At 40.2% G+C, this 24,479-nt stretch overlaps 1 protein-coding gene across 7 annotated transcripts in view; it reads right to left on the reverse strand.

Moving 5' to 3' along the window:
- LOC110829533 (uncharacterized) overlaps positions 1–24,479 on the reverse strand; it is a 108,167-nt gene that overhangs the window by 75,573 nt on the left and 8,115 nt on the right. Inside the window, exon 1 of one of the 7 annotated variants that reach the window (XM_087353963.1) lies at positions 11,487–11,503. The exons of 4 other annotated variants lie outside the window; for them this stretch is intronic. The gene's annotated coding sequence lies outside the window, so the exon portion shown is untranslated. Of the gene's footprint in view, positions 1–3,433; positions 3,484–11,486; positions 11,504–24,479 lie in introns of those variants that run through there. 2 more of the 7 variants (XM_087353964.1, XM_087353966.1) reach the window with 2 other exon arrangements.

The raw sequence follows: 24,479 nt of genomic DNA on the forward strand, positions 1-24,479 counted from the left end.
AAAAGAAATGCGCATATTTCAACAAACTGGTCCGAAGAATTTTTTCAAATCTACCCACTGAATTCATTGTGCTGTTATTGTTCTCGGAACTCAGGTATTTTAATACACGCTGCGATTTGAAAGTTATCTCTACTCTGTCTTCACGTCATTATGCAGACATCTCTTTACAATAAATATACTTTTATAACTGGCTTTCTCTCCAATTCGTGCAGAGTCTCGAAAAGAAAGAGGTTCTTTCTCAACAGCACATCGTCCAGTGGTAGGGTGATGTGAACGATGTGGAAATACACGGCAGCAGTCTACTTAAAACGCGGTCTCAGAGTTTCATGGACGAAATAGGGAAAATTACGAAACCACTGAAGCGTATCACAAAATCCGGTTATCGGACCGAGAATGTAATCCGATGCCTTCCGAAAACGAAGCATACCCAGTAATCAAAATCATCCAGACTTCATAACTGCAATTCATTAGTAAATAAATTTTCCTCACAAATCACATACAAATTTAGTATAGTCGGTAATGTGGAAAAAAACATGCAGGCAGGCGGGCTGACGGATAGCGAGACAAATATTTCGCCAATACTTTTATTAATTGTGCAAGTAAGACAATAAATCATAAAATGTACGAAAATAGACATGACGTATATTCCTTAGCACCTAGTACAACGAAAACAGTCAGCTGTTATTTTGCTATCCAAACATCTTGACTGTTATCAGACACACGGTTTTCAATATAACAACAAATAGCTGAACATTTCTGTATGCACACTCACAACTATGCTACATTTGGTAGATGTGCGGGCCCTTTGCGTTAACATCATTGTCTACTACACGGATTAGGGCCACTGCAGCAGCCCCAAGGACATGTTCTTGGTCTACCCAAACCAAACTTCTTCCTCGTGGTCCATACTACAGAATACCTCCTGCTGTATTAGTGTCAGGCTGTTGTTAGTCACAACTTAAATGTTTCATGTTTCTTCAGAGTCAGCGTCGGCTGATTTCGCAATAATATCGCTAGCTGTTACTTTATACCGAAGAACATGACTCACAGTTGTGGCTGGCTCGTCCAGCCGTGAAACTTCTCAGTAGTATTACATTCGCTACGCTCTTGCTGTGTGAAGTGTGGGCAACCAAACAAGACTACTCTCTTCGCAGATCAGTTTTTCACCGCCGTAAACATTTCTACATAAACGCTATGGTATGAATTTAATCTGATGTAATGACAGAGCCCAAGCGGTCGACAAGAGAGCACAATACATGGAAAGAAAAAAGGAATAGCTGATTTTCTAACCACTCAAATAGCCAGAGCGCTGCGTTACTATTTACAATGACGTGTACTATTTAGATAAACGTACTCTTAGAGGATTGCCAAACACAAGTGTTGTTACAACTCCAAGGGGCACAGTCTTCTAGACAAGCTACCAAATTCTCGACTCATCAAGAAATTAACCCCAAAATTCATTACCATCTTCACAAACAACCACGATGCTTCGTATTCAGAGGCAGGCAGATCTAATCAACGCCACATCCAATTCTCTAAGGTTTATTTTAATACCGACCCCATCTATGCTTACTTCTCCCAAGTGGTCTTTCCCTTCAGGTTTTCCGACTAAAATGAACACATTTCTCATGTTCCCCCGCGTGCTACATGCCTCGCCAATTTCATCCTTAAAACATAAAATTCCTGTTTCGAAACTACAGCCAAGCAACAAACTTCCATCATCAGTAGAAAAACTACTCTGTATAAACCATATGGAACTCATGACTAACAAAATAACACTTGGATTGTACACGAATTAGATAGTGATGACGTGTACATGTTACTTTGGCTGCAGCTGCCCGACCTGAAGTTGCAGCAGTCTCGGTGACCTTGGTCGCCTGACTTCATGTTTCATTTGCGTCGACTACGGCCTTGCAACTAATCTGCTCCAGCTGTTTGACAGCTTCCGTCTCTCCCATCACTCGATCACCAATCAGTAATAGTAATACCGCCACCTCATAACATAATTATAACTTAGAGCTATATCTGATGCGTAAGTAACGCCTGCAGAATTCTGTTTAGGTTACTCCGCCGAACCATGGTGACGGAGAAGTTGCCGCAGAATCACGGCGAACTATACGCAATGATTGCACAAAACGGAACAAAACCAGAATGGATCAGTATAGAGCAATTCTTTAACACTTTACTCTGGAACTGGATGATACGGTTTAAAGATACAACAGGGGCACCTGTAACAAAGGCTTAATGCAAAACATATCAGATGTGATGTTGTGGTGGACTGAAAGCATTCTTCGTATTTAAAAGCCCCGGAAGTATCTTCGACCGCATATTACCTATCGTGAGACTTAAGATGGTTATCATTATTGTATTCATGAAAATGCTTTGGTTTTTCATTCAAAACGGTGTGGCCGATGATTTCTACATAATGAAATCTTTCGTTCAAAACCATATTGAAACTTGATGCTTCATTTTCGATGCGATGCAGTGGCCGCACAGCGGCTGACGGTGGCAATTCAACACGAAGAACCCTGCCTGGGTGCGCGCACGCACGGTGAAAATAATAAATCCATTAAAATACCATACTACAGATCTACCACCTCTACAACGAAAATCGTGGAATAATTTAAGTGTTAAACATGTTTCCGGTGTTGGAAGCGTGTGAAAATGGGCTGTAGGCTGCGACATAACACCCTTCCAAAAGGTGACGGCACACAAAAGCAGGATCAACGTTAACAATTAATCACTGCGACAGCTTAAAATCAGCCTCAACTACATGAGTTTGAAACGATATCGGCTTAAAACACAAAACACTAACCTTGCGAATTATAGAATGAACTTGACACACTCTGGACAGTAGCTTAAATTGCTTTTGTAACAGTCGTTTGTAACTACCCGTTTGCCGAAGAAGAGAACTGGCCGGCGGCAGTTAACCACTCCACACCAGACAGAGTAAAACGCGTGTATAGGGGAGAATGTCCTTTGACATTTACCTGAAGCATGGGTGGGTACATATCTGCTACCGCAGCGAACAAGGACAAAAAGTACTGTGTGTACATTGCTGTAAAATTAGACATTGGTTAAAGGCGACCTTGGTGTCCTCTGTTGACAGAGTTTGATATGCTCCAACCTATACATAAGGGAAGGGGGCGATGCCTGTCGAAAGAGCTTTTAGTCCAAGTGTAAGGAATTTTAGTTCTTTGAGGTGCAACAACTTGTTACAGAAACACCCATCCCCAAACTTTAGCAAAATGTAAGACATTTAATTTAAATGTACTTCAAATCAATAATGAGCAACATTTCTTGTTTGTGCGAAGCTCAATTTAAGCAAACGTTGAAAAGGCGTAATCCAATTAAACAGGCTACACATTCTGCAAATAAGTCCCATGAAAATGTATTTTACTCAGTGAAATTCGTGGGAATTTATTGAACATACCAGTTAAATTCCCATTTTATCTGACTTCCACAGGTGGCGCAAAACTCTTGTAGCACTAATATTTCGAAACGTAGAGTAAGTGTCCACAAGTCCACCGTTGACAAAGCCGGGAACATTAGTGCATTATTCTACTTATATTCCAGCAAATATACATCACACAAAAGTTTCAAATAAACGAATTAAATTATATCTAGATTAGATTAGATTAGATTATATCTATCTTTATGGTACGTACCAATTTCTTTACCATGTGCCATCAAAAACAATGGAAAATTCGAAGACTTCAGCTGCAACATTCCACTAATACAATGAATTATCGGTCATAAACACTTCGATAATTATTATCGATACCTGATATTTATCGCTCTGTATATAATAGTCTGTATGGTCCATCTTCGGGGTTCCTTTTATACTTACTGTTAAGTCGTTACTGTGTTACACTTAGTATGTTGGTCTGCAGACTCTTGGATCAAAACATAATTATATGCCTTTAACACAGTCGTTATTTAATTAATACTGAATTGCATCAACGGTGTGAAACATAAAATTAATTTAAATAATAATTCGTACACTTTCTGTAATTTAACGAAGTCGGATTTTAGCACCGAGGTTAAGAATGCATCGAGATTTATCTCCACACCTTCACGTGACTTTACGGCGTGCGACTTACGCACAGGAACATATTTTGTGCGTGAACCGACGCCATACACTGGCATACACAACGTCACAGATTCACCTTTAGTATTCAAATCAGCCTGCAGCAAGTGACGCGGAACGACTGTCTCGCCCTCGTAATTAATGCCTGACACTTGTCAGAACAAGCAAAGCGTGAGCACCGATTCATGCCAAGGTACGACCCAACACTATACGACCAGCCAAAGATTATCACGCACGGTGAAATTAACTAACGCATTACGATAAGATCGTGCGTGTCTGGATGCTTATTGTCTGTAACTACTGTAATTGAAGCTAAGCGTGTCATTTTAAAATAAACTTTTAATTTGAAATGTATATTCCAGAAGATATTAAGTAATGTATCTTACGGATAAGGACAGTATATCTTGAAAGAGGGCGTAAAACAATAATTTCCACTGCTGAATATTAAGGATCTGCACAAATATCGTATTTTCAAACGTGAGAAAGAAGTTAAAAATTCTTATGGAGCTGGGGTCGTCCACAGCAACGGCAATAACAAACTTCATGTCTTATAAACTTACTTCGCAAACGCATATTTAAATAAATTGGCAATATAATTAAAGGTTTACTGATGCGTGAACTAAAAAGTGAAAAATAAATGAGAAACGTATGCATAATTTTATTCGAGAAACCTTAATGTAAGATACCTGAGTAGACGCGACTTGGACTCCAAAATGAATTATAAACAAAGCTGAATGTGAGGATGTGGACTGGATCATGAGGCTCAGAAAAGGGACCAATGGCAGATTATTGTGAACACGGTAATGAACCTTAATGCTCGTCAAGGAGAGGAAATTTACAAGCAACACCCGCATTGGGCGCATGACTGCCCGTTTTTCAATTGGTAGTTTTCTTACGTCCCACAAATAAACGCAGACACCCAGAGGAAATGGTATAGTTGCTCCTTCTTCCGTAACCGGCAGAGCAGCTTTCGACCTAGTAATTAACCTAAATGACATCGTGCTATCCTACACTGCAGCCCATCACTCGTGGCACAAGCTTTATTCAGGATACAGTTTGCGTGTATGAGAAATGTACTGTTAGCTATGCTTCTTACTGATGCTTACAGTGGAAACGCAATGCGTTTTCTCTAATGCAGGAAATGAAAATGAAATATTAATTAAACGTACGTCCTGCTTCTGAGAGTAATCTTTCAGATGCGTTTACAATTTCCCCCACTTATGTTACATGTGCCCGGCAAACATTTCCTTTGTCGCTACAAGAACAAATATGCTACACAAATTTTGAAGAACAGCATTTTGCAATAATTCTCACTATCTCCTGTCACTACTTCTCCCGCAGGAACAATTACAACTCAGAGCCAATATGTCAGCGGAGAAACCGAGCCTTGGTCTACCTGGTTCATTCGCCAGGGTTACTGCGTTGGTGCACCAGGTTGTTTCAATGCCTGTCAATGGCAGACCCGTAACTACCAAAGCGAAGTAAAAACTCAAGTGGTCACGATTAATAGTGCACAGTCGACTGAATTCCTCAGATGTCGCATTCTTAAGCACTGTTTCAAGCACCCAACTGCTCATCACCAAGGTAACATAACTCTGCCACTGGTCAGTATTCCAAGCCGCTTGTATGCATAAGTATTACAACCACCTCCAGTTTTCAGTAGCTTCATTTTCTTTCGTCAAAGCCGGCCTACTATTCCCTGGAGACTCAAATATTATTAACCAATGTTCTTCCTTCACGGTGAGTTACCATTAAGACCGCTATGTTTTTATATTCTCCGATAATTCAAAGCTTAAATGTCTCTCACGAATTTCTAGAATTATAAGACGCGACATTTCTGAATTTCACTTCTCAAATACTGTTAAATGATTAAGCACGGGTCACTCAGAAGATACGCCTGCTTGTGACTGAATGTAGATTATCACACAGTGAGTGGACAATTTCCTGAATTATCTTTTTTCAATCTAATTGTTTTATTAGTTTTTACTTTTTAGTTCAAGCCGAAGCGTTATAAAAACACCTGAAATCTAGATTCCATGGTAAAAGGCAGTTCGACGACCGGAGGCGGTACTGACTGGACTCTACCCTTGGCCAATTGAATCCATTCACATCTTCACGGCCTGTTTTCTAACAAAGCACGTATTTTCATTTGCTATTGTAAAACAGAGAAAACGCCAGAAAGTGAAACAAGATTTAAATTTGGAAAAGAAAAGTTGTCCTTCAATTTAGAGAGGGGAATTTTTAATAATTAACCTTCCACATACGTGCTGTACGTTCTAAACTGGTGAAGTTGGGAAAGAGACCCATACACTTATCGGAAGTGTAGGTAGAAGGAAGGGATGCTTCATTGTTCATTGCGAAAACATACGAATAATGTTTTTCGCGAACTTCTAATTCTGACTTCATCCTCATTTCACAAACACATACGCAAACGCGTCCAGTGTTACCAAAGATCTTACCGGCACTTCAGAACTGGCAAAATCACCTGCAGAATAAACTATTGTAAGAAATTTTTTTCAGAATGGGACAATACCATAAATTCTTTCATAACGTTTGATTTTCGCGACTGTATTGAATCAAGTCCGACAACAACTGTGGATTGGTAAGGATGTGGTAGGGAACGGAGGGAGCGGCCTGCGAACCACGGCTTGTAACCACTGTATCGAACAGTCACACACTGTTGAAATAAAACAGGAACATGATTAAGTTGTAAAATCGAAATTTAAATAACACGAAGCCAAACTCCACGCGTCCCTGCATTTCTGTTGCGTACAAGTGTCCCACAAAGCTACACTCTACACGAAACCCTACTTAAAACTCGCATTCGTCTGATTCCATGAAGACACAGACTCCGTGTATCACGGCCTAAATAAGCCCTGCAATCACTCCCGCTTTCTTTACGTTCCGGTGATCAAGAGATCTGCAGAACCATGCCGTGGAACCAGAGCGCGTCCAACCCAAGAACTGACAGCCCATGTCTCAAACTTCCACAGACTCGTATAATTAACAGATCAGCTGATCCACCTTTTTCTGTCACATACCACCCGTCCACTCTATGCCACATAAAAGGAAATCATGTGACAAAATCACGAACAGCGCAATTATTCTCCCGAATTCACTCTGTTATTTCCTCTGCATTTTGAATTCTTCATTGGGTCTACTCAACAACTTTAGTAAATGCAGTTGAGACTGTTTCTGTCCTTGAGAATGGCGTCCTGACGTCACAGTTGTCTGGGGTCAATGACCTTTGCATGTGAGGAAAAATCCGGTTGAATGATCTCGCAGAGAATATCCTACGTGGGCGTGGGGTAAGGCAGGGGATTCCCCAAGGTCACTTCGCTCAGAAAATCATGTAGGTCTTCACGTTAAGTGTACGCTATCGTTGCCCTGAAATAATTCACAAGTTTTGCTAGGGCGTCACAACAACAAATTTGATATTTCAGTGGTTCTCGAGTTGCTACTTGCGACAGATGCGGACAGATGAGAGAACAGACGTGGCGGAACTAACACGCACATTTTGGCCACTTCACTGCGAACGCGCCTAAAACATAAACAACTTTAATTAATATATTATGAAACGCGAGTCACACATCAACAAATATCCTCCGTCAGGATGTCATGGCATGGTTTCATACAGCGTCTATAACAAACGGCGGTCGGGTTTCTGAAAACTTCCTGATCTCGGCTCTCCATTTCCCACTGTTTCAATTTCTAAACCACCGGAGTACTCCTGTTCTAGTTACTGTTACATCTGGACACATTCGTCTACATAATCGTAATTAGACAAAGTAACAAAATTAAATAACCACTTTTCCTCTGGTCTGTCGCACTGCTGTGTGATAACATCAAATAGTCGACTTTCTAAGGCTGGCTGTCCAGTGACCATCTGATAACGCGTTAGTGAATAGAAGTCGATATTGGTCTTCTGAATTGTTAATTGTAGGTAGGATACCAACGTTCCGGAAGAGCACATTGCCTCCATCTTCAGCGTTGAAATTGCTGTTCTGTTTCCATGGAGTTATTGGGTATACGTCCACTACTGCTAATACCTTACATCGCTAGATCGTTTGCGTTTTTGTAGTATATTACACTGATACAACCCATATCCTTGATGGCAACATTTAAAACAAAATAAAAAACATATTATTATTCAAAACAAGCACTTTCTAATTACATCCTGAATTGCTTACGACGAAATTACTAGAGCGAAGACCATTATATGACTACAAAACATCACGTGCTAGGCCTACAAAACGTGCATTTCGTGAGATGGAAGACAGGAACATCTGACGAAGCTGTGATGAGAACGTAGATTAAGAAAAGCAGAAAAAATGCTTCATCCGTACAGGAACTTGACTAATGTGCAGAAAACCTTAGCATGAAAAACAATGCAAATTGCTGCCAAGTTCTGGCACTAACTATTATGATCTGGATATGTTTTAAGTGGTTACATACGGACTGTCCAAAAGTAACACTACAGTTTTGCTTGCACTTTCATGTTTTGTATTTTTTATATGTTTTACTGTTTCTGTGCAGCTCATATGGTACCTTCATCTTCATTACACAGAGAGTTCGTAAAATATCCAAAGATCCTATAGGCTCATATTTATAACGAAACTTTATGGTTCACCAATTAGCACACCTGCTTCATATTCGCGAGGTTCGAGTTCGACCCTCGGCCCGGACAGAAATTTTTAATGATTTTATTTCGTTCCTACAGGAAGCTCCACCAATAAAATACAAATTCCGGAGAAAGTCGTCAAACTGTAAACAATAAAATAACAATAAAGGATTGATGAACATAATAGCCAGTCTGTCTTAAACCAATGCCATCCTCGGTAAAACCAATAACTCATTCATGACGAGATGGTGTACTCAAGCATTCAATAGCAATGCATAAACAGCAAAGTAACACCGAACAACAAAAATATATCACGTATAAAATTTTTCCAGCAAGAAGAACAACTAGATACATGCATTGACTTGACAAGAATTTTCTGTGTTTAGATGTCAAGTGAACACTAATTTTCAATCTGCGTGCCGCTAGTTGCGAACACTGAAAGTGAGTGGGAGATATTAATGGACCTAGTCCCAATGCAATTTAACTGCTCATTTTAGTTGCGTAAGCAGGACATCTTTAAAAGCGCCGACTGCGTTCTGCAGAAACAGCATGTCACCCAATCTCACAACTGGAACATGCAGACAGACAGAATATCTTTGTGATTCATATACCCTTGTCAGCTCTACTGTTCATGACGTCACCCAACAGGACGAAATGGCGCAAGTACATTGGCATCCTCAGCACAGATGTGCCATAATCTTACAAAGCCAAAGATAAAGAAACTAACACAAGTAGAACCCAGAAGACGGCCATCTTAATTAAACTGACGTTTGCTCTTTTCATAGCATTGACGATATCGGTCTTCTTGGATGTAACACCGTGTGGACTTGTAGGTAGATACCGATGTTTCGGAGGAAATTACTGCTGCCACCTTCGCAGCTAAGTCTACACGGCGTTACAACCCAGAAAACCAATATCGAGATTACTTAAAATATTCTAAAATGGAGGGTATTAGTAATGTTCTTTGCACGCCATATGTTATTTCCGTTAATTGTCTGTTAAGAAGCTACCACGTCATGTGTGAATTAGGTCATGGAAAATAATAAAGTGGAGAGGCAAATGGTCTGTCAGACATCCGTCACCTGCAGATTATGGAACACATGTAGACTGTGACTTGTTCTGTCTGTCCCATAGACCGTCAATAGAAAAATATGAACATGGCCGTAAAAGACAGACTCATCAAACAACTCTCAGGGCGTCTTGGCTGCTGCCATGTAATATACAGACAGTTGCAAGTTATTTATAATACGTAACTGTAGCCTGCATTTTAAATACAGGTTCATAACGCCATCTGTTTGTACAACACTCTTCGTGTTCTAGAAATATGTAATGCTTTTTCAGGTACGGAACTTCATAAAGATAACTTGCCACTGCAGAGAGTAATCAAGAACAACTGATTTTCACACCTCTTCACTAACACGTAGCCTCCGCATTCAAACACACAACCTGCACAGGTTCTTTCATATAATTGCCACTTCAAGGACAGTGATTTTCTTGAGAAGCAGATAATCAATCATATGTCCAATAAAGTCCTCATCTTATACTAAACCCGATGATTATTCACTGTGTTCACATCGGACAGGCAATGGGCCCCACCCTTAGCCAGTTGAAACCACCCCACATCACACCCAATTTATTATATTTTCCCTTCTACTTCTGGGTTTACCAAATGATCTCTTCCCTACAAGTCTGCGGACTAAACTTTCGTGCATCTAGAATCATAAAACACATCGACGTGCCACAGACTTTCAGGCAGACTGTTCCCATAAACCACAGACAACGATCAAATACGAAGAGAGACGCGAGTTCCGAGGAAGTCCGTAGACTTCCAACATTAAACGAGGCTGTGTCCCCTGAACTGCGACGAATCCAGTTCCACTCGGTGTCTGTCGTTGAAGATTACCGCAGAGAAACCAAAAATTGACACCACAAAGAAACAAACTGACGCAATGTGGTACCAGCAACCACAACCTTTCTCCGCCTTCTCTGATATCCGCGTTGCAGAAGACACAAGACAGACGTATCCTGCGACAGATCCTTGACAAGTTTACAGAGTTGCACGCTGTTACACAGCTACTTAAATGCATGGTGACAGGCACACAAGGTGAAGTGCTCTGGAGTCCTCACAAGAACAAGAACAACAGTATTAATAAATATACAAATAAGCAGTTCCCCGCGCTAAATCACCATGCCATGAAGACATATACTGGCAACGGAGGTACTGCGTACATCGGCACTCCACGGAACCGAGCAGCAACCTCCAAGTTCGGCTGCTTTTACTAACAGTATGTACCGTTAAGGAGATTCAGCCAGTCTGAATACAGTGCCGTGGAGAAACATCACTCACAGCTACTAATTACAATACAAAAGTGATAATAAATAAATAAGTACATAACTGCAGCTCCCAACACTATGATGATGATAATAATAATAATAATAATAATAATAATAATACACCAGTCAGCACTTTCAGAAAGCTGATACTCACTTGAAGCTAAAAATATAAATATCTGAACAAAGCTACACAAATATTTGAAGGGTGTGTACTTATTTTGTTGGAGCGATGGGTGGGGAAAGGGGGGGGGGGTGACCGAGATGTCTAGTGCACGTGACTCTGACAAGCCACTGAAGCGGCCTTCTCGACGTTTCGTTAATTGACAGCTTTTGTTCCACGTAATTAACAAGAAACTAACAAGTTGGTCGTTTCGTATTATCACTTCCGTTCAGTGGCTAGACGAAGCCTACCTCAAAACATGTGAACGTACAGCCACCTACCTTATACTCGGAGTTTCGTCTCTTATGCTTATTCTTATTCGTATGTGCATCCTCCCAAACTCCTCTCCTTTCATCCCGTTTTATACGTCGGTTTACATAGAACAGTAACCTGAAAGTATGTTACTGTGCGTCAATCATTTTTCTTCTGGAATCCAAAACCCTGTCTCTATTTCCTGAATACAGAATCCATTCTGCCGTACGTGCCAATATTTCAGTCTATTTAATTTAGTGAGTTAATATGCCTGAACACCAAACAATTTAATTTCCACTGCTTGACGTTTACTAGCATTATCCACCCAATTCCACTCCCATACAAAATAGACAGTTACATCACTGACTACAATTCCACCCGTTTCCTTTCTCACTTCTTTGTGCAATGTTTTGTTCATCCCAGACATATTTCTTGATATCGGTACTGAATATTTTATTAATTATTCTCAACTCCGTCAAAGTTATCAGAAAGATCCCAACAGACTACGAAAGAATGAAGGGAGGAAATGAAACAGAAATATTTATTTCTTTATCTTTCTCGTTTCTCCTTTCTGCATTTCCCTTTCTTTATCTTCATTTCTTCCGTTTCTTTCTCTTGCTTACATACAGTGTGCGACCGACAAGGAAGTGCCTGCTTGCAGCGAACGAATCAACGCCACTAAAAATAAGATTCATTCCTGCTAAAAGGACAACTGCGAGCGACATACACTCTACATCGACCAATTCAATTCAGCTTTACTTCTTCCAGTGAACACACAGGCCACCGCACAGGCCTTCAAACTGTTACAGCTTCGTGCTGATCATGTCTTGAGAAATTTCAACATTTTATGAATGCACACACAACGGGGATGTCCTGTCTGCCTCTCTGTTCGCATGTTTCATCTATGGAACTACTAACTACTGACTGAGTTTCAATGCGTATTGGTAGCACGGTCAGACATCACTTTTAAAAACACGGATGCCCCAATTGGCACTTTACTGGTCAACAAAACACAAGTCACATGGAAACTGAAATGTCTCGATTGCTCCAGACGTTACATTGGACAGACGGGAAGGAAGTTCAAGTTTCTAGTTTACATTAGTTCACATTCAAATTTAAGATATAATCAACACACAGACTATCCGTAATGAAAAAGTATATACGACAGCGCAACACAAATAATGGGACAAATATCCATGCCTCGAATGGAATTCGAACCTACGATCCCAATAAAAAGTAAAAAGAAATCGACCTTCTAGCATGTGAAATGTTTAACTACACTAACGGTCAAGAGTCTATTCACTTCACAGAATTTTAAAGAGCGGTACAACAAATATTTGAATTGCGCAGTCAACCATTCACTTGTTCTACAAAGACAAACATCATTACTGCTCCAGAAACAAGATCGCTGATATGTAAACGACGCACTGAGCCAATATTTATTCTGCCCAGTTCATTTATTGCATCGAAAATACAATCTTCTACGACCTCTCACTCAATACATTTTTATTAAAGAAAACGTTAAATCATAAGTACATGTTTCATACAACACATTAAATTCAGTATTAATTAAGGTGTCCATCCACAAACCCACTAATTCATCAATCTATTACTCAACCCGCCCGCGCCTACGCCCATCCATGCATATATTCAACCCATCTGCCGCTGTATCCATATATCCTCTGATCTATCCATCCACCAACCACTTATCATTCCAGATGTCAACACATCCATCCCACCCATTCACCTGCAAATCTAATGATTTATTCATCGAGCCATTCCTGCACATTTCTACAGGCTAACATCATTTCTCCTCTCTCTCTTTGTTCTGCTATCAGCACTTTCTCTTATCTCACTGTCAAACGCACAGACAGGCTCTCTGTTTTCTACACTATCCCATTCTCTGTTTATTTGTATTATCTTCATCACTCTTTGCATCTGTCCATTAATTCTCTCACAGGAAGAAAAATCTGTTCTAAAATTTACTCAGGAATTAGAATGTTTAGCTCCGAACTCATCCGAGCAAGTACTAGAGTATGCTTATAGTAACTATAGTTTTCAAAATCACTAAAAAGCATTAACACTCTAAAGTCTATTTTTAGACCTGTTTTACGTATGGGGATACCTTAAGTGATTTCTTCCTCACCTCACTGGCCTCACTTCATCGCCACTAGCAGCGGAGTGGTCCACTGTGACCCATCATAGGCTCAATATTTGCCCAACGTCCCACACAGATTTCCCCAGATAAAAAAAAGACGATATTATTCGTGAGTAAGCTTCTTGGAACAGGTACTAGTGGACGAAACTCTAATAGCACGCGATCGAATTAAACTGTTCCGTGCTCTATCAAGTTAATAAAGAAAAACAAGTGTAACTAACATTCTCACTGAATTTGGTATACCAAGAAAACTTCACAATTACAATATAGTATTTAAACAAATCTTATAACAAAGCGCGAGTAGTTAAATCTTTATTTGATGCATTTACTGTGTGCAGCGGTCAAAACTGGATGCGTCATCTCCAGTAATTGAACCTCACTTTACAATATGAGGGAGTGTAGATTTGTGGAATACTTCAATTATGCTGATGATAGCATTTTATGAGGTGAAATATAATACTGTAAAGAACCCTGAAATTATTTTGACGCTAATGAGGAGACTGGCATAGAAATATAAGCAGAAAAATAGGCTGTATACGCTTATGTGTTGCAAGAAATAATCGTTTCGTGATTGCTACTTAACAATGGGGCCCAATTAAAAGAAAGTTACCACGATAGACATGGTATTAAGTCAGTAATGATACATACCGTTGAGCATACATGAGGGGATAACACTGAAAATGAGCTCAGAGTAATAAGTTATCAGGATGCAAACTGACTCAGGATAGAAGACAATGAACCTACCGCGATTTCACACCCTCCCCACAAAAATCTGTTATGTATCTCACACTTGATATCCAAGATCTCACATCTGCTATTCAAGAATCTGTCGCCCGCCTCTAACCTGAAACACGGGACCGGATTTCGACTGACTCCAATTTCCAGTTGCTTCCAGTTTTTGGCATAATATGATAAGCGAAACAAAAACAAGGCAGGTTCACTAGATTCGTTCAACGTGGCTCCTGTTAGCAAACGGCAACGTCGGACCGATTGGAATGTGCACACGTCTGTAGCAATCCAACACACATGACTGCCCATGCACATACACTCCACATCAAGTCACTAATCTATGGGGAAAGAAAGGCTTTGGGGACTCTGGGGAAGACAAAACATTTCTATTAGAGGCAAGAGAGAGAGATCACTTCTCCGAAATCCTTTCGTGAAAAACGATCAAAGTCAAACGACTTTTCAAAAGCATAACAAATCAAAATTACATTCACGAAGACAATAAGATCTTATGAAACTCGGAAAGAGCTTGCCGTCATTCCTAACAGGACATTTTATGTCTCCTATCTATTAAAGTATATATTAAAATATAAAAAAAAATATGATTTTTCATGGGTGTGAAATATGGTCACTTACCTTTTTTAGAACATATACATGATATCAGCGAACAAATTTCTAGAGAGAATGTTAGGACCTGATATAGGGAAAGAAAAAGTTGTTGGAGAGGACTACACAGAGAGGAACATCTTAATTTTAATTCTTCACATTTTATTATTATGGCGGTCAAACAAGAGAGGATGAGATGGAACATCGAACATCCGAACCTGGCTGGTGTTGCGTGATTTTCCTTATCCTCTCGAGGCTAAACCCGAACGGGTCATGGCCGACTCATCTAAAACCATTATCGACTCATTATTCACGATCGTCTTCAGCTCTCAATCGAGGCCTCTTGAGTTGAAACAGGAGGAGGCAAACAACGTAAAAATTAAAAACCGCTCGGTCACTGAACTGGCTTTTAATTAAATGCTGCTAAACAATTCATTCAGTCTGGAAGCTCGGTCAGCGAAGTAACTGTCTACGAAATGGAAGGCGGGTCACATTCCCGGTAGGGGCAAGGACTTTTTTCCTTCGCCCCGTTACACCGACTACGAACTCTTGTGGGCAATGGCAGCTTTCTGTCGAGAATACAATGACAGACAGAAGTGTGCGGCTGATCGTTTTCATTTGTCTAATGCCGAGTGCGGTGCTAAATGAACGACAGCATCTTCCCTGTTCCTTCTACTTCTTCTAGTTGAACAAATTACGACAAGACTGTGAAATCAGTGCACAGGAAACCAAGCAGCTTTGCCGAAGAAGAGGGCCGTCTGCTGATGAAATCCTGATAAACAACGTAAATCCTTGCAAACAGAAATTACTGTTGAGCCAACTTCACGGGGATAAGCGAAACCTTCAAGGTCGTTTCAAGGTTCAGATTAAGGGTTATCACAGCCGCAAAGTTTTCGTTTAAAACTATTCAGATGCAAATATAGCCGAGAGTATACGTAAGAAAGGTTTATCATACAATTGAATTGACTGAATCATAATAAAGAATGCGTTCACGTACCTCCGCTATCTATGGTTTCTCTGGCATTCCAACTGTATTAGCTCTAAGGTTTCTTTTAACGATTTCTAGCGACATTTAACCATGCTCTTGAACTTGAAAACAAAACCTACCTCATTCACAAGGAAGGACAGCGAATTACCACAATAAAATGCACAAATTCAAAACGTTCTTTATCTAGCATTTATAAGATACGTGGCGTAAATTTAAACCCCATTTCTTTTTCTCCTGTGATGTTTATTAATAATGCCAAATCCCGGAGACGACATGACACACGGAGTCTTATAGAGTGTTTCAAGGACTAAGTGATGTTAATTTACGCGTATAAGTGACAGATCAATGTCAGATTACTTAACTGCGCAGTTAATACTTAAAAGGTTGCCACGGGAACAGCCCGTTAAAATCTTTTGGTATTTTAATTCACGGCTTACTTGATGACGACATCAGTAGCTCAGACTACAGGCCTATAGAATCGAATGACAAGATGATTAATGAATAATGAATTGAAAAGGAGGAGACCGAATACGAAGCATTAGTCCTCGATGTTCGGTCTGTCAAATCAGTAGGTGAACAGGTGTATAATTGAAACTGTGAGGAATGAAAGAAACACGTGAAATGGAATTAAATATTTTTGGTAAATCAGCAGTGTAAGTACGAGGTTATAATCTAATGTATCTTAGATAACCTCTGTCTCCATTATCAAGGTAGATGTCTACCGTATACAGGCTACCTACCCATGCCACTTCTGAGTATCGTGACGTAGTTCACGATTGTGAATATTTTGTACATGGAAGACTTCAGTACGAGTATAAGGCACTATTTCGTAGATACGCCACTGAAAGATCACCTGGTACAAATTACAACGATTTAAAATTTATTGTGTTTAAAAACAGCGACCATTGAGTCTTCTTCCAGTTACAGCAGCTGTAATATATAGGGTCTGAAACCAAGTGGCAACCACGGATGACTTGACACAGAAAAACCTGGAATCACAACAAAAGCGAGAGGAACACACAAGCACACAGCCCAGAAAGAAAGAAAGAGAAGTGTGATACGATGAAGGTGTAAAGATTGGCCGCACAAATCACTGGTGTATTACTAGTTCGAACAATGTCCCGTGTCTAAATCTATCGCCAGCTCGAACAATTATAAATCCCACAATGGCAGAGATTTCTGCACAGAAGTCCACAGCACCAGTTTCAAAGAGGCTGCACTGAAATGCTACAGTTCTACGACGGAATCTGCACACATTGCTCGGGCTGTTGACCCGAGCTGTAAAGCTTCAACTGTCGCACGTCGAATATTCAATTACTCGACTCTTTTGTAGTCAAGGAAGCAGAAGCTACTTCTTGCCTGACAACTACGAAACTCAAATTGCGTGGCCAGTTTCAATCCAGGATTGAAAATGTTCTTAATTTAAGATTGACAAAAGACTAAATTAATCAAGACACCATCAAAACGTGGCAATATATATATATATATATATATATATATATATATATATTAGAATCCCATTTAATATCATCCTGCTATCTACGTCTAGTTCTCGCTACTCGTATCGTCCTTCCAGGTTCTCAGACTAAAAATTTGTATGCATTTTCCATGTGCCTCACGTGTGCTACATGCACCATCCGTATTATCCTCCTTGATTTGAAGATCGAAACAGTATTCCGTGATAACAGCAATTTATGAAGCTTTTTATTTTCCATGAATTATAATTATTACAACTTATTCAGTAACTTTAACACTGTCATTTGTTTGTATAGAATTTATTTAAAATTCATATTACGTAAGACTTAGATACTGGTTGCTGACCTCGTTACTTAGGCAAAGTAATGAACGTGTATACACTCTTAACATCCCTGCGCCAAAATTAAATCGCCCACCAACTTTTAATCGCCCGAATAGCAAATCTATTTAAAATTCTGAAGCAAAAATGGCGATGAAGTACGACATCTGAGAGACACAAATTCCCTATTACGTGTTAGTTACGTGAACCGTGTGCAAAGGAACTCCCGTACTAGTAGTCAAACAGTAATATCTGCGCTGAGTGAGCTACATCGGCTGAGGGCTCTTACACACGCGGTTGTCCAGCTGGTGTCGCCTCCCCTTGCTTCGACGTAAGAACAGACTGGAATGTGGTTTCCAAATGTTTTCAGGACTGGTGCAGCCAGCAAGGCCTTGAGACCAACAACGCTATTTAGGGCCTTGGTTCATGTTTTTAGTGCGGAGCATTCGGTAAATGCAAGATTAAAGATACGGATTAGATGACTGGAATTTGGCGCTCGAGGCCAACTTTACAAGTTTCCTTAACATTTGGACTGGTGCAAAAACATTCCATTAAAATTTTACTCAGTCCACAAGTACTTATGTACACTGTTACCGTCATAATAGCAGATCAAAATGGGTAATTATTCTTACCACCCGTAAACCGAATAAGATTACATCGTATCCTATTACGGATACATACCCTTCAGTCTACCCAACCAAGGACACACGCTCTCCATTCTACCCAATTATACCGGGGAAGATTCTTGTCAAACGTCTCAAATCATTCTGCCACTGGACCCAAGACTCTGTAATTAAGACGATAGTGAAAAAGAAAGAATAAATTGTCAGCACTGAAAAACTAATGCAGTTAATACAGCGTCGTTGAATAACTTCAGATAAACCAAACGAAGGACATTTCATGTATTACAAAATCACGAGTGACAGTATTCAGATATTACAGAGGGAAAAGTTAATTGGATTCTGCAAAGAAAGTGAAATTAAATTCAAACCGGTTTTAAAATTTATTTCTGACATGACCCGTGCTTTCTCTTCCGGAGTACCCATGGCGCAGGAAGGAAATGAGAGAGAGAGAGAGAGAAGACCAGGATGCTATATTACAGAATGAGACGATGATAACGAAGAGCCACATTTGGAAAACACGTGACGTCATACCCGAAAAGTCGCGTTCACTTTCCATCTCTATATGCGGATGTGTCACTGTTCTCGGAAGACAGATTAGCTTTGTGGAACAGTCTGCATCTCTTTGGTTATCAGGCAGTCCTTTGTGTTCGACCATCAACCGGCGAGATACCGCAGACACGTGATCTACACCCCTCTTCATAACACACCCATCTGAGCGCCTGCCACAGGATTTCCGACCTTCTCACTTCCCGTCCTGGGTGTTCTTTAAATCATAAAGTTCTCCGAAGACAGAGCCTTCAGTTAATGTCATGACTCTAGCAGATCTTACCATCAGTTTTCAAACTTACTTCCAACAAGGAATCACTTGAAGGATTAAGGCATTTAAAGTACATGACCAAGAAAAGTGACTGACGAAATTATTCCATGGTCATGGGCACTTAAAACATTTGACAATCGTTAAGTTTTCCAAGAAACGCCGTGCTTATATGGAACCCGAAGGTCCATTACTATGTTATGTGAAGACCGCCATTATAATTCTAAGCCAGTTCAATACAATCTACACCTTCGCATGATACTTCACCAACATTAATTTTATTATATCGCACCATCAGACTCTAGTTCTCCAAAGAACGTCACCTGAGGTTTCCTAATCAAATTTTGGTAAGCAGTTCTTACTCATAAACTTACTATTTGTGCTACATGTCAAACCCGTTAACTTATCAGGCATCTTGATTTGACTAACCAGGGCAGTGCCTTAAATTAGGCCACGACCGCTTTTCTTCCACTTCATAGCGTCCCAAGTGTCTCTTTTCTTCAAGCTTTCCGACTTAAAATCTGTACGCACTTCTCCTCTCTCCCATGCGTACTACATGCCCCACTATCTAATCTTCCTTGATTTGATAACCTTAATAATATATGGTGGACAATTAATGTGAATGAGGGCAGACGGGCGGCCGGCCATTACTCAACTTCATTTGTTCGTTGCACGCACTTTGTGTAAAGAACGCATAAACACACAGAAAATACTTTCATAGACGGCAAAGGCTTCTACATATGAAACTGTACACTCTTGACGACATTCTTTCATCGACGTAAAGTTTCTAAACCTGCTGATCAGAGTAGAACTGTTTATAAAAGTTGTCTGGGTCCTTGAAAAGGTTGGAGACCCTTTCCACACTCTCTTCAGACGGACGTACGAAGATCTGGATACAAGAAGCTTAAAAATTCCAAGAAGGTCGATACAGCCTCATGTTAGCGGATCTACTCAAACCAGAATCAAACTATCACTAAACTATACAGAATCTTCCAGATAAAATGTAATCAAAATTCGTTGAAAGGCTTAAAGAATCAAATATGCGCATCGACGGACAGACAGGCACACCCAGTCCATTCTAAACAGTGAATTTTTCGTGATGTATTTTATGACGCTGTCGTTAGTCAAGGCTACAGAGTCAAGGAGACACAAAAACATATCGGGTTCGAAGTTTTCACGTCGCTGAGTGTCCTGTAAAATTCTACCAGATTACACGGCGCTACAACCCACAAGACACATCGAGTTGTTATTTAAAGCCACCGCCAGACTAGTTTTCGGCGCGGTCGCAACCCTGCACAGCCTTTTAAAATCGTTGTCAGTCTGTCTGTTTGTACGCATGTAACAACGCGAGAATGGCTGAACGAATTTTGATTAAATTTGACGCTGATAAATTATACTAAAATTTGCCAACATCTTCCAAGTTCGGTTGAGATAAGACAATAACGATCACTTTACATGAAACACCCTGTTGACGGCACAGTTTACCTGAGATGTGCGTGTGAAGTGGGGCGCTGAACATGTTCACATTACAAAATAATGACACTTATTGTTACGCAGCCCGCACAGACCGTTACCCAACCAAGAAAAGGTGGCGCTGGTCAACATGACCTTAAAAACAGTGTTCGGGGTCGTCGGAGGGACTGTTTCTTGGGTGAGGAGAATTCGATCTTAGGCACACAGGTAAGAGGTATCACACTCATGCTCCACTCATTCTTAACCTCGATGGATGGATGTTTTCATCTTAGGTTTAAACGGTAGTATAACATAAAATGTATCTTAAAAAACTGATTACGAAGGTATGGATGGACTATTATTTATCTGGCTCTTGTGAACACGGTAATGAACTTTCGAGCTGTATACAAGGTGCGGAATACCCTCACCAGGTGAGCGACCATCAGCTCGTCGAGAAGGCCACGAAGTTATGTCACCTTAACATTACGACCGTTTTAGCTTTTCAAAGCTACGCACGAGATGTCTCGCGTAACACTGGCCCTTCAAGCTAAACTTTACTCACGTGGTTTTCAAGAAAATATGCGAAAGAAATGTATTCCACCATCCCTCAACATTTAGGTCCTATAGCTTCACCGTTCGCTGCTCTATAACAATTTAAATTATGCGTTACGATGAAAACATCCAAAGAGAATATCTCTTTAATTATATACCAGGATAGATGATAACAGACCTCGAAGCCCGCCACTGGACAGAATCCTGAGCTAGGTCAATCCAGTTCATAAAAGGAGGACAGGGTGGCGACAGGAAGCCCGTCATAGGAAGCTCCGGGAACCATCCCTCATCGGCCAATGCGACAAATTAGCAACTACCCTTTACATCGATACGCCATATCCTGACTACGCAGTCTGTCGTAGTGAGGAGGGCCGCTTCTATCGAACATGGATCTGTTCTTGTTAACGATTACATCGCCGCCCCGAAACAAATGTTGTTCGCAGTTTTACAAATCGCGTAATCGAAATGTTTCCTTTCCTTTCCTTTCAGAAAAAGAATGTAGGCCTATGTGAAATGTAAAACGTTTAATTGGGTTCGTTCAAACGGTTGGATGTTTAATATCAGAGAAACGGATGCTTAAGAGAGAAATTATAATGCAAAACAAACAATTTTGTTAGAAGTTCGCTTAGTCAAATCCTTTCAGAAAAGCGGAGTACTGAAGTTCGAGAAATTCTCATTAGGCCTACATGAATAAAAATCCTGAACGAAACAAGAAATACACATGCAGTTTTGCTGCAAACACAAAATATACCTACTGGGAGACAAATTTTAAATTCATTTTAGGTAAACACGGTGTGAGAACGTTAAATGGGTTGATTAAATTCTAACGGCAAAGCAACCCCAAGTAGTACACAAATGGGTATTAAACCACATTTGGGGGGAGGGCTATCTTATCTCATACCTCTTACCAATGATGACGTTAAGGCCATTAGTACTCATCCCGTTATCTCTTTGACAGGGTCTTCCTCATTTTGTGCTTCGTAGCGCAGATATTGAATCAACCTCAATGGAATGTCTCTAATACACCGCAGAACAAAGTACAGAACATAAACGTTGAGAAACAAGCAACTGTTAGACTATTTAGTCTACATCATGTGTTCCATTGTTTACTTATGTCTGTATTCAACAGAGAGATTGCCAAGAAATGGTTTGCCTGTGGCTCAATTACGAAACAATGGGCTCTAGAAATGAATAACAGTGTCCTGTCGCCCTGTTCTTCTCTCACGTAATTGCTACACCCGACGTCACAGGCCGAGTGAGTTCTGCTGATCTCGCGTGAGCCTTTGTTTCTTCACTGTTGCCCGGCTTTTGAAGACGCCTTCTCAACTACACAAGCCGATGAGATACGCGGGCTGTAGCACACACCGGGCACTTGAGAACAGATTCGTTTTAACATGAAAACCATGGCATAGGGTAATCTAATACCAAATTAAACCAAAAACAATGTGGATTGGATTAATCTAGCTCAGGATAGGAACCAGTAGCTGCTACTTTGAACGCGGTAATGCGGATCCGGGTTCTATAAAAGACGATTAATTTCATGACTACATGAGTGGTTGCACATAATACCAGTGTTTTCCTCTACTTCCGACAGAGGAGTCGATCTAGTCCAAGACAGAACGAATTGAAAAGGAACAATGATGCCAAACAAGTTAATATCATAGCTTAAAAAGAGACGTGAGGTTGCGTTTACACCTGAAGAGTCACGTTATTTTTGTTATGTTTTCAGGTAACGACAAGTGAAAAGAATACAACAATAACTTACCTAAATAAAAACAATGTAAAGTGAACCTGAAGATGACAGAGTTGCAGGCGAATCATGTTGTAAAGTTATATTAGTGAATCAGCGCCAAAAATACAACAGTGTAATTGTAACAGACACTGGAAACGTCATGTAAAAAAAGGTGATGTTTAATAGAAGTGTATTCTGCTGGTCTCTATCCGAAAGTTTCGGCACAGATTTTCAGCATTATCTACACACCTGGACCAGCATATTCTATCAGTTCAAAAACGTTTGCAAATTACGAAAAAGGCCGGCACATTTACTGTTATTGCCTTGCCATCAGTTCAGTCCTATTATATTAACAGGAATAATCAGATGGACAGAAAATCGGTTCGCGTGGCGGACTTGTCCTAGATTTATCGCTTCACACTGTGAGCACAACTACCACACCGAAGGATAATAGCAAACCGTCCTCGCACGGAACGCGCTCTGCAATATCCAGCTAACTAAACAATCATCTCTTTATGTAATCTCCTCAGCATTAAGACACCGTAACGCGTGGCCATTTCCTTGAACTAAGGTTCTGCGACCTGGATAAGCAACGAAACAATGAGCTAGACATTTGTCTCCCTCTAAGCAACACATTCTGCCATCTTAGTAAAACTGTTCGGACAAAAACAAATAAATTTTAACCCACGAATTATGAACTATTTAAGCAAAGGTCAGATACATTTTTCAAGGGGGTTTAGAACGACAATCATACTACATCCATTAACACACGATGCTGTTGCTCGTCGTTAAAACAAGTGGTACAGTCAACAGTAAACTTCAAAAGGTTTTTAACTGCAGGTACAGGCAGTTTAAGGATTTCGTATTTCACGCTCTGGAGTGTACTGTTGTAGACAGCTGAAATTAAACGTGTGCAGAAGCCGAGTATATCAGACATCGACGACATGCATGAACAGCCTGTCGGCTGGACCAGTTGTAAAGACACACGCATCTTAAGCTACCCTAACACTACCAGTAAAAATGTATAAACAACAACGTTACATCTCGTGTAATTTCGTCCCCGCTTGGCGTGTTTATTCAAGTTATTTTTATATATTATTAAAAAGCCATTTACTAAATCTATATATTGCCTTCATTTCCCTCCAAATTGAACTAGAAGCCTATAATGGTTATGAGATTATAATAGACGATTATATGGGACGGTTCTAGACGGAAGCGGTCATGTCCGACTTTTGAGGAATTATAGTGAGACAGGAAAGTCGTGAAATTCATAATCACAAGATCTTCTCACGGCTACAATGCTGAATAACCAATTCTTACAGCTGACTCACAGCGCCATATGGATACAAAACAGTTTCTGGTCCGATGTGTTCCATCTGGGAAATGCATGTATTAATATGTCACTGTTGGGTACTGTTAACCCCTTCTTCATTACTCGATGAGGCGTGTCTGGCGTACTTAATAATACGCTTACTATCGAAACAGAAGTCAGCATGAGCATACTCTGCATTTCTGGAAGTTCATTTACATCGAATGAGAAGACTCCAGTAACAAACAACTGTAAGAAATTAGAACA

This window comes from Zootermopsis nevadensis, unplaced genomic scaffold (genome assembly GCF_977971745.1).
Source record: "Zootermopsis nevadensis isolate Lab colony 2312 unplaced genomic scaffold, Znev_1.0 Znev_ptg000022l, whole genome shotgun sequence".
NCBI lineage: Eukaryota > Metazoa > Arthropoda > Insecta > Blattodea > Termopsidae > Zootermopsis > Zootermopsis nevadensis.